A 13,041-nucleotide genomic window follows, 5' to 3' on the forward strand; every position below is an offset into this window, starting at 1 on the left:
AGGCAACCCTGTCTCAGTGACTATCAAGGCAGGTTAGGTTACGTCTGCTTGCGTTACTTTGCTCCGTTTCTTACATTAGGTTCAGTTAGAATAGGTTAGGTAGGGTTGGGTTAGAATACACTGAATTTAGGTTATGTTAGGCTAGGTTAGTTTGGGTTGAATGATGTTAGGTTAGGTTAATTTCGGTTATGGTAGGCTAGGTGAGGTTATGGTAGGTTAGGTGAGGTTATGGTAGGTTAGGTGAGGTTATGGTAGGTTAGGTGAGGTTATGGTAGGTTAGGTGAGGTTAGGTAGCGATCAGGGCCCCGGGAGAATCACCCACAAAGCTGACAACTAACGGTCGCCATGGTTACGTCAACCTCTTTCCCTCCGCTCCTCTCTCCTCCCTTCTTTCCCTCCGCTTCTCTCACCTGCCCTCTTTCCCTCCGCTCCTCTCTCCTCCCCTCTTTCCCTCCGCTCCTCTCACTTCCCCTCTTTCCCTCCGCTCCTCTCACCCAACCTCTTTCCTTCCCCTACCTCAGTTTCTTTTCTTCTTTCATCCCCACTATTCCTCGGCTTCCCTCCCTTCATCCCTACTCCTCTCTGTATCCCTCCCTATCCCTCTCCGCTCTCCCTATCCCTCTCCTCCCTCCCTGTCCCTCTCTCCCTCCTCTCCATGCCTCTCACCATTTCTAATTTCTCATCTTTGTCGCCTGTCTCTCTTCTTCCCCCCCCTTCTCTCTCTCTCTCTCTCTCTCTCTCTCTCTCTCTCTCTCTCTCTCTCACCCCACCGTGCACAACACTGAACCGTAAAATCAACTCCCCCTTCTTTTCCCCACCCTATTTTTATCACCCCTTCTCTTTTCATTACCTACCTTCATCGAGCCATCCCCTCACAGAACACCTGCTGAAAAACCAGGTGTGTTTTTTTCCCTGTCACTTTAATCACACTCTTTTTCTTTAGCACCAATTTATGTTAGAGTAAGCGTAAGTTATAATATGGTAGGTGTGGGCGCCCTCCATCCACTCACTTCATGTAGTGCTGTCTTCAGGTGACTATGCATTGAGTGATAAGAGCCACGATATTATTACCCAGCAAAAGACCTATTTCCTTTTATATTTCTTTTCTTCATCCCCCTATTTCCTTGTTTTATTTTGTCATTTCTTATTCCCCTGCCGTCATCCAGCCATCATTTTTTGCAGTATGGTTGCCTAAAATTCCTGTCTCCTTGTTGTTCTCTTATGCAATATTTATAGTCTCTTATAATCCTATCTTTATTGTGGTTTCCTGTCTTCCACGCCATCTCCTTTATTTACTATTTATCACGCTTTCCTGTTCCATTCTTTATTGACGACAGAATTTCTCTCTCTCTCTCTCTCTCTCTCTCTCCCCCCTTCTGCTGTCGACAACTCATTACCAACATTCCCAATAATATTGTGTGTGTGTGTGTGTGTGTGTGTGTGTGTGTGTGTGTGTGTGTGTGTGTGTGTGTGTGTGTGTGTGACAGTGAGAGAGAGAGAGAGAGAGAGAGAATTATATTTCTTGAGCTTAAAACAGAATGTAATTATAATGAGATGCTTTGATCATAACTGTAAACACAGAGGAGTATGCAATATGATTAAATAAAGGGAGAGAGAGAGAGAGAGAGAGAGAGAGAGAGTGTCTGTCTATATCTGTCTTTCCTTACTCTGATTCATAGATGGGGTGAAAAACTAAAGGAAAATATGGGACTACTACTCTCTCTCTCTCTCTCTCTCTCTCTTGTTTTACTGGAATGAATGTATAAAGACTGAGAGTGAAGAAGAAACACAAATACACCCACCTACTCCCTCTCTCCCTCTCTCTCACTCGCTTTTTTCTCACTTCTTTCTCTGAGTTCGGAGAGCCGCATCCCTAATGAGGCTAACTTGTCCTCTCTCCCCCAACATGACATTAACTTCCATCATCCCCTTCAAAGTTACGCCAAAGATGATTTAGTTAGGTGCTAAGTAGACGTTGTAAGTTGAGTTAGGTTTGGGAGAGTTACGTTTGGTGAATGGTGTGGTTATGTTGGTTAGGCTAGTGTGTTGATGTATTTATTTCTGTCATTCCACGCAAAGTTACACCCGAGATGATCAAGTTAGGTGCTAAGTAGATGCTGTATGTTAGGCTAGATTATGATCGGTTAGGTCTAGTTTGGTAAGGTTAGATTTGGTATGGTTAGGTCAGGCCAAGTTAGTTGTATATGAGAGTAATTTCTAGCATCCCGCGCAAAGTTACGCTGGTCCCTTTCGATTAAAGTTAGGGAAGTTTCTAGGCTTAATTATTTCATTACAAGAGGGTTCCAGAGAGCTAATTACGCTAACTATGGTGCCGTAGCAGAAATAAGACACAGAAGACGGCACTGTAGTATAGCCCTTGAGTTGGTCTGTCTCTAACGCCTCTCAGTACCCGAGTCCTTCCGTTAGACTGAAAAAACAGTCGTCTTGGGGTATCAGTAGCTAAATGCAAATAAAGTAATGGTACTGAAAGAGGCTGAAGGAGCTTTCTGTTCCCTTCCTCTTCAAGCCACATCTAGCCTGAATTAGCCTAAGTCCTAATGTGTAGTAAGAGTAACTGGAAAAGCCTGCATGAAGCTGAAGAGGGTAATTCCAAGGGGGTACCTATTAAAACCAGCTCTAAGTCTTTCCCTCTTTATATTATGACCTTAGATGTAGTGTGTGTGTGTGTGTGTGTGTGTGTGTGTGTGTGTGTGTGTGTGTGTGTATGTGTGTGTGAATGGGTAGGTGTGTGGATGGCGGGGATTGGATGGCGAGATGTGGCTGGCGAGGTGAGGATAGTGCGTCGTGGGTGGATAGGTGTGGATATGAAGCTGTGAATGGTAAGGTGTATGTTATAAATACAAACCATGTCGATACTACAGTAGAACCATATCAATAACTCACCACAAAAAGGTTTAGGTATAACACGCAAAATAAGTCGCACAAAAAGAGATGTTACGTAGTTTCCTGTGTTACCTACAAGACGAGCCAAGGTGTGTCTTAAAGATGCCTGGCTCAAGACTCCTCCTCCCCCGCAGTATCAATAGAAAGGGTCCACTGCACACTTCATTAGCTGGGAGTTGCATTTTTGAGTGAGTGTAATCGGAGAGAGAGAGGGTAAGAGAGACAGGGATTGTGTGTGTGTGTGTGTGTGTGTGTGTGTGTGTGTGTGTGTGTGTGTGAGTGAGAGTGAGAACAAACACTTCAAACGATATAAAAAATGCCAAAAGTACATTAGACCAGGAACTTTGAATTTATCTTCAAACGCAAATAAATACATAAATAGTAGATATAATGAAGAGTTATGTAAAAAGACTGAGAATAATGAACCAATAATGAATGATGAGAGGCGGAGGATTATAGGATGGAAGACAATTAATACATCATTTGAGAAAAAAAAAAACGGAGGTTATATGACGTCAAAAACAAACACGGTAGGCGAGGGAACGGATGATTAGCTACAAAACACACACACACACACACACACACACACACACACACACACACACACACACACACACACACACACACACACACACACACACACACACACACACACACACACACACACACACACACACACACACACACACACACACACACACACACACACACACACACACACACACACACACACACACCTCTAAGATGAGAGATGAGAGAGGGGAGGAAGGGAAAGGGTAACCACACATTCAGTCTGGCGGAAGGAGAGATAAGGAGACGGAGAAGAGGAGGAGGAGGAGGAGGAGGAAGAGGAGGAGGAGGAGGAGGAAGAGGAGAGAAGAAAGAAGAGGAGTAGGAGAAGGAAGAAGCAGAAGAAGAAGGAAGAGGAGAGGGGAGAATTGAGATTTTGAATTTAGAATAGAATGAAATAATTGATATGAGCTGGGAGAGAAGAAAGAGAATAATGGAGTTAAAAAGAAGATTAGAGAGAGAGAGAGAGAGAGAGAGAGAGAGATTCCATGTGGAGAAAAGAGAGGAGAGGAGATGAAGGGAATGTGTGAGAGAAGGGAAATAGAAATTCGATGAGAGGAGAGATAGAGAGAAAAAAGGAGGAAGAGGAAGAGGGAGTAGGGGAAGAAGAGAAAGAAGAGATGAGGGTGGAAGTGGGAGGAGGCTGAGGGGAAGAAGAAAGAAGAGGAAACAGGAATTCGATGAGAGGAGGGTCAGAGACAAGGAAGAGAAATGAAAGTGGAAATGGAGAAACTATCGATAACAGAGAGGAAAGGGGGAGTCGATGAATGGAAAATAATAGATAGACAGGTAGATAGATAGATTGATTGATAGATAGATAGACAGATATTAGAAGGCAGAAAATAGGTATCAGGGCATAATAAAGGTGAAAATAGAAAGTAAGAAGTAGAAAGTGGAAAAGAAGAATGATAAAAGAGAGCATAAGAAAGAAAGTGATGAAATTAATATAAAAACAGAAGTTGAAAGTACAGTCGAGAAATTACAAAGTCATATTTTGAGAGCAAGAAAAAAATTTAAGAAGAAGTAATGAGCTACGGCAGATTGATAAGGTGAATGAGGTAATGAAAAGTGATAATGGAGAGCAATGAAAAGGAAAGGCAAGGAAAGTCAGGCATAGACAGAGAATGAAAATATGAAGAAAGTTGAGGTGGAGAAGTGAAAGTGAAATGGTGAAGACAGTTAAATGGCGGAGAGAGAGAGAGAGAGAGAGAGAGAGAGAGAGAGAGAGAGAGAGAGAGAGACGAAGCTTAATGAAGTCAACAGCAAAAATCCAACGAAAAAGGGAGATGAAACAATTAAGCGAAGCGAAACCCGGAAATTAGGAGAAACCAGACCCCAAAGAAAGAAGGAATTAAAACAGTAAAATATTAAACGTGAGGAAGAAAAGAATAAAGATAATAAAAGAGCGCAGAAAAAAAGACAAGAAGGGAGTAAGAAGAAATTTGGACGTAAAATTAAACAGGTAAAAATATGGGAGCTTGAAAATATCAGCCGGAAAAAGAAATATTAAAAAGCATGAAGAAAAATACACCATGGTAGTGTAAAAATTTTCCCAAAATATAGAAGAGGGAGTAGAAAATGTAGGCAGTAAAATAAGTGAGAAGATAGACTATTCCTAAATTTAAAAAACACATGAAATAGCATGAAAGAAGCAGGAGACATAAATCACCAAGGATGTGAATGGAATAACGAAAACCGAGAGAGAGAGAGAGAGAGAGAGTAAAAACAGTGAGAGACATAGTGGTGGGCAATAGAGCACGAAGAGAGGTGGAAACAGAGTGGAAAGAATGGTTAGAACTGAAAAAATTTGGAGAGAGAGAGAGAGAGAGAGAGGGAGAGAAAGGAAGAAAGATGCTTATTTCTAACATTCCTTACGGTTTGCCTTTTGACAATTCTTCAGACGGAAAAGGAAGAATAAGACGACGTTTAAAAAAGGAAGGAAAGCTGAGAGAGAAAATTTGGTATTCTTTGACTTCACCTCAACTAACGTTTTGAAATATCTGCAGTCAGAGGAGGAGGAAAATGGCGCGATATACAGTCTGAAAAATAAGAGAGAACAGAGAAGAGAAAATATTAAAATCTGGGACTCCCCCGTGATACATTTGGGAGTATCAACTGACGGAAGGAGGAAGATAAATGGCCTGTTGTAAAGAAGAGAGTGAATAAGCAAAGCAGGAAAATATGAAAATCCATGTCAGACCATCAAGTAAGAGGGAAAAAATACCAAAGGACGAGAAAGAGGAAAGTTTATATTTCTTGGCTTCCCTACCAGTTTTCTTACGAGATATTTTGTACACCGTAGGGAAGATAAAATATAGACACCGAAGTAGATAAACAGATAGATAGATAGACAGACAAATAGATAGATGGGCAGGCGTGAAAATACTAGTTTTCTTATTTTCTTCTTTTCTATCCTCTCTTTTCTGTTCTCATCTCCTTCCCTCTTTCTCTTTTCTTTACTTATTCAATTTCTTCACCTTTCTGTGTGTCACAAACCATCGCAAACGTAATCCTTTCATTATTTTTTCTCTGTCCCTCCTCTCCATTCTATTTCGAGTCGCTCCACTTCACATCATTTCTTTTCATTTCTTTCGCCTCCAGTTTTCCGCATCCCACTCCCCACTTTCCTCCCAGTTTCTCTCCCCTTCAGTGTTTCTTCCTTTTCTCTTCCTCTTGTTTCCTATCCTATCCTCTCTTCATTTCTTCTCTCCTCTCCCATCCCTGATCACAAATAGGCGAGTCCTCCCCATTCCCTTCTTTTCTCTTCCCTTCCTAACTCCTTCACCTCTCTTCCCCTCTTAATTTTTCGTTCCTACTCCCCTCTCCTCAACATCTCTCTTCCTCTTCATCTCTCTTCTTCTCCACTTCTCTCCCTTCCTCCTCACATCTCCCCATCTCGTCTCCCTCTTCTTTTCTCTTCCTCATCGTCGCAACATCTTCTCTTCCTCTCCAGTCCTCTCCTCTCCCCTCCACTCCTCTCCTGATCAAAAATAACCGAGTGTGGCCTTGACCTGAGTTATCCATTAGTGAGGTGGACACTTCTAAGGCAATTTTACTCCTTGTCTGGATTAAGTGTCGAGGGAGTGGAAGGAATACTGACACTGACTTTGATCGTCCCCGTTTAGAGAGAGAGAGAGAGAGAGAGAGAGAGAGAGAGAAGGGGGGGGGAGAGAGAGAGAGAGAGAAACTGCTGGCTTAAGGGAGAAATATCGTCTGCAGAAAATTGAACCAGTCAAGCGTCAGCCTCAAGGAAGGACGTCAGGAGAATATGACCAGCTCTTACACTTTTGAGAGAGAGAGAGAGAGAGAGAGAGAGAGAGAGAGAGAGAGGAAATACCAAGGAAAAAGGTGTGTAGGCTGGAGGGTAATTGTGGAGATCTCTCAGAAATAAAATGAAAATACATCATCATCATCATCATCATCATAAATTCTTTTGTATGGGACAAGTGTCAGCTTGAATCCAAAAATAAATGATAAGAGAGTTTATATTGAAAAACAACAGCGATAGATACACTGCGCGATAGATAGATATTTTTTTAGAGTAGGTATATTTATTGTATCTGTTGTATGAGATTTAGAAAAAGAAACAAATATGATGCAAACTCTGATCTATTTAGCCAGCGTGAGTGAGAGAAAGGTCACTTAGTAATTGAATGTGAGAGAGTGAGAGAGAAGTCAGGTAAAAACAGAGGTGAGAGGGGGAGAGAGAGGGACCTGAATTGGTGTGGGAGGTTTAAAGAGAACGTGTGTAAACAGGTTAGAGAGAGAGAGAGAGAGAGAGAGAGAGAGAGAGAGAGAGGCGCAAGAAATTTACATCTAAGCAGTAGAGGTGATATCAACTCTAAATGAACGAACCACATCCCCCCAAAAAAATGCAAAAAAAAAAAAAATGAGGACAAAGAGAGAGAGAGAGCAGGAGAGGCAATAACGGTGAGAAATGAGTGTCAGAGGAGGGGAAATGAGGGCTTTTGGCGATGATGACACTGATCAGGGAGAGGAAAATGATGGGTGTCGCTAGCTGAGGGTGGGGGATAATGAGGAAGGTGATGATGAGGGGTGATGAGAGGGAATGTTGAGAAAATGAGGATGACGGGAGCTACAAGAGAAAGGTGGTGATAAACTGAGAAAGAGAGAGAGAGAGAGAGAGAGAGAGAGAGAGAGAGAGCGAGAGAGAGAGAGAGAGAAAACGAGCTTTACTGGGTCGAGAAAAAAGCGAAAGAGAACCCAGTATATTATATCTTCCCCCCTTCCTTCCGCTCCTTCCCTCCCTCCCTCTCCCTTCTCTCTGGCCTCTTTCCTCCCTCTCCTTATCTCCTTACATGCTCTTCCTTCATCCCTCTCCTTCCTTCCTGCCCCCCCCGCCTTCCTTTCTCTCTTTCCAGCTCTCCCTATCCCTCCTTTCTCACTCTCCTTTCTTTTTTCCCTTTCCATATTTTCTTTCCTTCGCTGCCCCCTCCTTCCTTCCTCTCCTTCCCTTCCTGCCCGTCCTTCTTTCTTCTTCCCTCATTACTTACTCCCTCCTTCCTCCATTTTCTTCCCTCCTGTCCCCTCGATACAAAGGAATACAAAAGGAGTGCAAAGGAATGCACATAACAGTAGGCCAATTGGTTCTTTCGAGGTTGTTTGTTACAAGATAGGTTATATGCAACGTAACTATTCTGTTTAAAGATAAGGATAAGAAAGCAAGAAAACTCCATCTCCTTTCCTCCACCCCCTCTTTCCCTCCCTCCTTATCCCTCCTTCATCCCTTCCTTCCCCTCCTCCTTCAGTCCTTGCCCTAACCCCTCTTTCTTCCTTCTTCTCTCCCTGCGCTCTCATCCTCCCTCCCTCCCTCCCCGCCCTCCCTTCCCATCCCCTTCACAGAGTCAGCCTGGAATGGAAAGTATGTAATTAAGATCCAGGCCTCTTAACCTATTGCAGCTCAACAGGTGTAAGGGTTCTTGTATATCTATTTACCTCGTCTTAGTAAGTTTGTCTGCCTCTGAAGGTATGAAAGAAGGGGGTGAGATTTTGACACACTTCATACATATATATCTTTGACGCTGAGGCACTTCATTCGTGCTTATTTTTATCATTCTTTATTCAGATTTTTTTTTTTCAGACCGTAGCATCTCTGACTACCTCACGTAACACTGCTGCACATCACACACACACACACACACACACACACACACACACACACACACACACACACACACACACACACACACACACACACACACACACACACACACACACACACACACACACACACACACACACACACACACACACACACACACACACACACACACACACACACACACACACACACACACACATGTTCAACTGCATAGGGAATTTTCCAAAACCTATCACCCTTTTCCTTCTTTATTTTTATTTCGCTTCATTTTTGTCTTTCCTTCATCCCGCTCTTTATCCTGCTTTCGTTTGTTTTTTCTATCATATTCTCTTTCCTCTTATCCCCTTTTTTTTCCTTCTTTCCTTTCATTGATCTCTGTCATTTTCCTCCTCCCATTTTTATACTCGATTTCTATCATTGCTTTCCCTCCCTCCTCCTCTTCCTCCTCCTCCTCTTCCTCCTCCTCCTCCTCCTCCTCCTCCTCTTCCTCCTCCTCCTCCTCCTCCTCCTCCTCCTCCTCTTCCTCCTCCTCCTCCACCACCAGCACCTCTCTTAATCCTCATTAGCTCTCTCTCTCTCTCTCTCTCTCTGTAGCTTACAATTTTAGTTTTGTCCTTTCATTTTCAGAATATTTTCTCCGTCTTACTGTTTTTCAGTATCTGTCTTCCATCCATCCATCCATCCATCCATCCATCCATCCATCTATCCAATATTTTTTTTTCATAGTCATGTTTCCCTGATTTTGTATTCCGTGCTGGTCACTTTCATTTTTTTTTCTTTATTCCTCAGCTGCCTTCCCACACTGGTATGCCGGATGAGCTTTTTTTTTTTTTTTTCTGTCTTCTATTAGTTATTTTATTGTTTTTCCTAAGGCTGCCTCTCGTTTGACTTGTTTTTAGCCTTCATGTTTTACCCTGAGTTTCATATATTTCCCCCCCCTTTCTCTGTACCTGCTCCTGCTTTTCCCTGTATCACTATCAGGTTTCTTTCTGTCTATCAATCTGTCAATTATCTTTCGTCATATCTCTCTCCTTTGCCTCTCCCTTCCTCCTCCTCCTCCTCCTCATTCAGGCGTCTCACGTTCCTCCATGACCCTCCTCTTCCGCCCTCGCCACCCATCGCTATTTCCTCCACCCTTTTGGATTCCTTTTCACACATCCTCCCTTCTTCCTCTTCTCCTACCTCTCTCCATTCCCTCCCTTCTTTCCTACCCTCCCTCCTGCTTCCTTTCCTCCTCCATTCTCCCTTCCCTTCTACATTCATCCTTCCCTCCTCCGTTGTTCCTTCCCACCTCCATTCTTCTTTCCTCCTCCCTGCTTCTCACATCCTCCACTTCCCTCCCGTCGTTCCTCCCTCTCTCCCTGCTATTCTGCACTCCCTTTGCTCTTTTTCCCTACTTCCTTCCGTTCCTCCCTTCTTCCTCCCTCTCTCCTTCTCCCTCCGTCCCTTCGACCTCCATACTTTTTTCCCTCCCTGTTGCATTCTTTTTTCCTTTCCTTCCTCTTTCCTTTTTGTTTGCACTTCGTTTTATCTTCCTCCATACTTCTCTCTTCCCACCCTCCTCCTCCTCCTTCTCCAGCGCCCACAGAAGGTGACGTATGATACAAACTTGGCCAGATCCCTCACTCTTGAAAGGAGGATGGAGATTTCGACATCAAAACCGAGTTGGCAGACTTCTTTCCAACTTATTATCGAGAGTTAGAGGGAGTTTTGAGGCGCCATGACGACTTTACTGAGGATCCCATGGCAGACGAACGGCAGGAAAAAGTGAGACAGAATATGGAAGAGACGAAAGAGAGACGTGGAAGAAAACAGTAACAAAAATATAAGAAAATTTTGGAGAGAGAGAGAGAGAGAGAGAGAGAGAGAGAGAGAGAGAGAGAGAGAGAGAGAGAGAGAGACAACAGATGAGACATAGTTGAAGCAGAAATATGTGAGAAAAAAAATAGAGGTTATAGATACTGAGAAGAAATTGGAAGATATCATGGAGAGTCGGGGAAAAAATTGAGAGACGCAGAGAATAAGGAAAAAAGGAAAGAATTTTATGTGTAGATTGTAAGGCAGGAAAAATGATAAAGTATGAGGAATGGAACGAAAAAGGTAAAAAAATGCGAGACTATGGAAATCGACAGAAACAGGAGGCATCAGACACAGGCAGAAAATATGCAGAATGAAGGGCAGACAAAAAATATTGGAAAGAGACAGATGGGCAATATTTCTTACACAGAATATGGGAAAGAGAGAGAACAAAGAGCTAGAGAAATAGCTAAGACAGGAGATAAAGTGGAGATAATGCGGTGGAAAAAGAGAGAGAGCAGAGTAATCTAGGAGACTGTATATCTCATTTGCACGGATGTATGCATGTATGTGTGTATATGTATGCATCATCAGTATCTATCTATTTATCCGTTTGTCTATCCATTTATCTATCTATGTACCAATTAATCTATCATATTTATCCCCCCAGAACAAAATACTCTCATTCTTTTCCCTAAAACCCAGGCTAGAGTTGACATGTTTTTCGTCGCATTTTCCTTGTCTTTTCTTTTTTCATTCTCAGATACACTGCTATGTTCGTGCCCTGTAATGCTTCTTCTTTTTCTCCTGTTATTTTGGGCTTTTTTTAACGATGGCTGTGTTTATTTTGTTCTTTGGTGTTTTTTATTTTTTTATTTTTAGTTTTCTTCTTCTCGTTCTGTCTTTGCACGTCCCTCTCATTCTCCTTTCCAACCCTCTCTCCTTCCTTCCTCGTCTTCGTTCGTTCCATCCCACCCTCTTCTAACATTTTTTCTCTCTGTTCCTCTCCCTTTTTTTTTTTCTCTCTCTCCCTATGTCGTCGATTTTTCACTTTATCCCTCCCATGTCCTCTCTCTCTCTCTCTCTCTCTCTCTCTCTCTCTCTCTCTCTCTCTCTCTCTCTCTCTAAGTTCCAAATATGTTAGCTCTTTCCTTTCTCTATGTATCGCCTTACTACGGTCCCTGTCTTTTTCAATCTTCTTTCCCCCTCTTTCTTCACTCTGTCTCCCCTCTTTCCCCTCCTACCTTCTCCCCTCTCTCTCTCTCTCATCCCTCCCTCTCTCCCAGCCCAACAAACATAGGCACTGACACCCAGCAACTCGCCACAAACTGATAGTAACTTGCTGTCCCACGTCAGGTGTGGGTGGAGAGAGAGAGAGGGAGAGAGAGAGAGAGAGAGAGAGAGAGAGAGAGAGAGAGAGAGAGGAATGTGGCCTTTGTTTGTGTGTTATGCCTTATATAATTTTTTTTCTTATTTAGCAATTATACAGTACTTAAAAAAAAAAATGTATGCGAGGTGGGCGAGGCTTGCAGAAGATGCTTTCAAAATTCGACAAATAATTCTCTGATAATCCAGTACTAAAAATTATTCCCAAATGACTCCTGGTGATAATAACATTTACATTTAGAAGACTTAATTAGCACTAAGCACTATCAGGGGCTTAGCCAATTAAACTTATTTCGCACCGAAGTACAGCGTTTATGTTAATTCCGAAGTGTGCAGTAACCGCTCGGATCCAGTGATATAATTTTTGGGTATATTCTTCCTACATCTAGACGATTTTATTCAACTTGTGAGAAATATTTAGAATTGGAAGGGTTAGTAGGGTTAGAGAGCTTTCCTTGGTTGAATAAAAATGGCCTGAAAGTAGTAGCGATAGGAAGTGGGACTGGAAGGTTACCGCGTCCCAGTTCAGTGCCTTGATTGTAGTAGTAGTAGTTGCACCTTCAGGCTCATCTGAACGTGAACCCGATCGACTGCAGGCCAAAAATACCCATCGTCCCTAAGTGGAACGATGAAATAGTCACTAGATGCCTTGGAAAGAATCTAGTAAAGTCGCTGGATTCAGAGTGATCGAGCTAACAACAACAACAACAACAACAACAACAACAACAACAACAACAACAACACACACACACACACACACACACACACACACACACACACACACACACACACACACACACACACACACACACACACACACACAGACGAAGACCCCCTCCCCCAGGCCGCGCCATCACTTGCACAAGACTAAGCCGAGGGAAGTTCTGTTTGTCCCTTGGGCGCCTTTAAGACACGAGTTTTATCTGGTGTGGGGATGTTATTGCTCTATTACCATATTAATGACGCCAGTTACAAACACCTTCATTTGACTAAGCCTGTCTTGGTGTTCGTCTCTGATTATACTTCTCACAGGACGCTTAATGACCAAGGAGATGCGGTGGCTCAGAGGAAGTGTGCACGTCTCCCGGTTTGGATGTGACCTGAGGTTGTGTGGGAAGAGGTTACCATGAATTTAACAGTGGTATTATTTTTTTCCATTCCAGCGACCGCCAATCGATCTTATTACCGTCGTTTGTTTTTTGTTTTCTATAATGCTTGCAACTAAAACGATGTGATTCAGTATAGTGATAGAAATTAGGATT

The sequence above is a fragment of the Coenobita brevimanus genome, chromosome 47 (assembly GCF_032717465.1).
Source record: "Coenobita brevimanus isolate Jiangsu-jjx chromosome 47, ASM3271746v2, whole genome shotgun sequence".
NCBI classification, from domain to species: domain Eukaryota; kingdom Metazoa; phylum Arthropoda; class Malacostraca; order Decapoda; family Coenobitidae; genus Coenobita; species Coenobita brevimanus.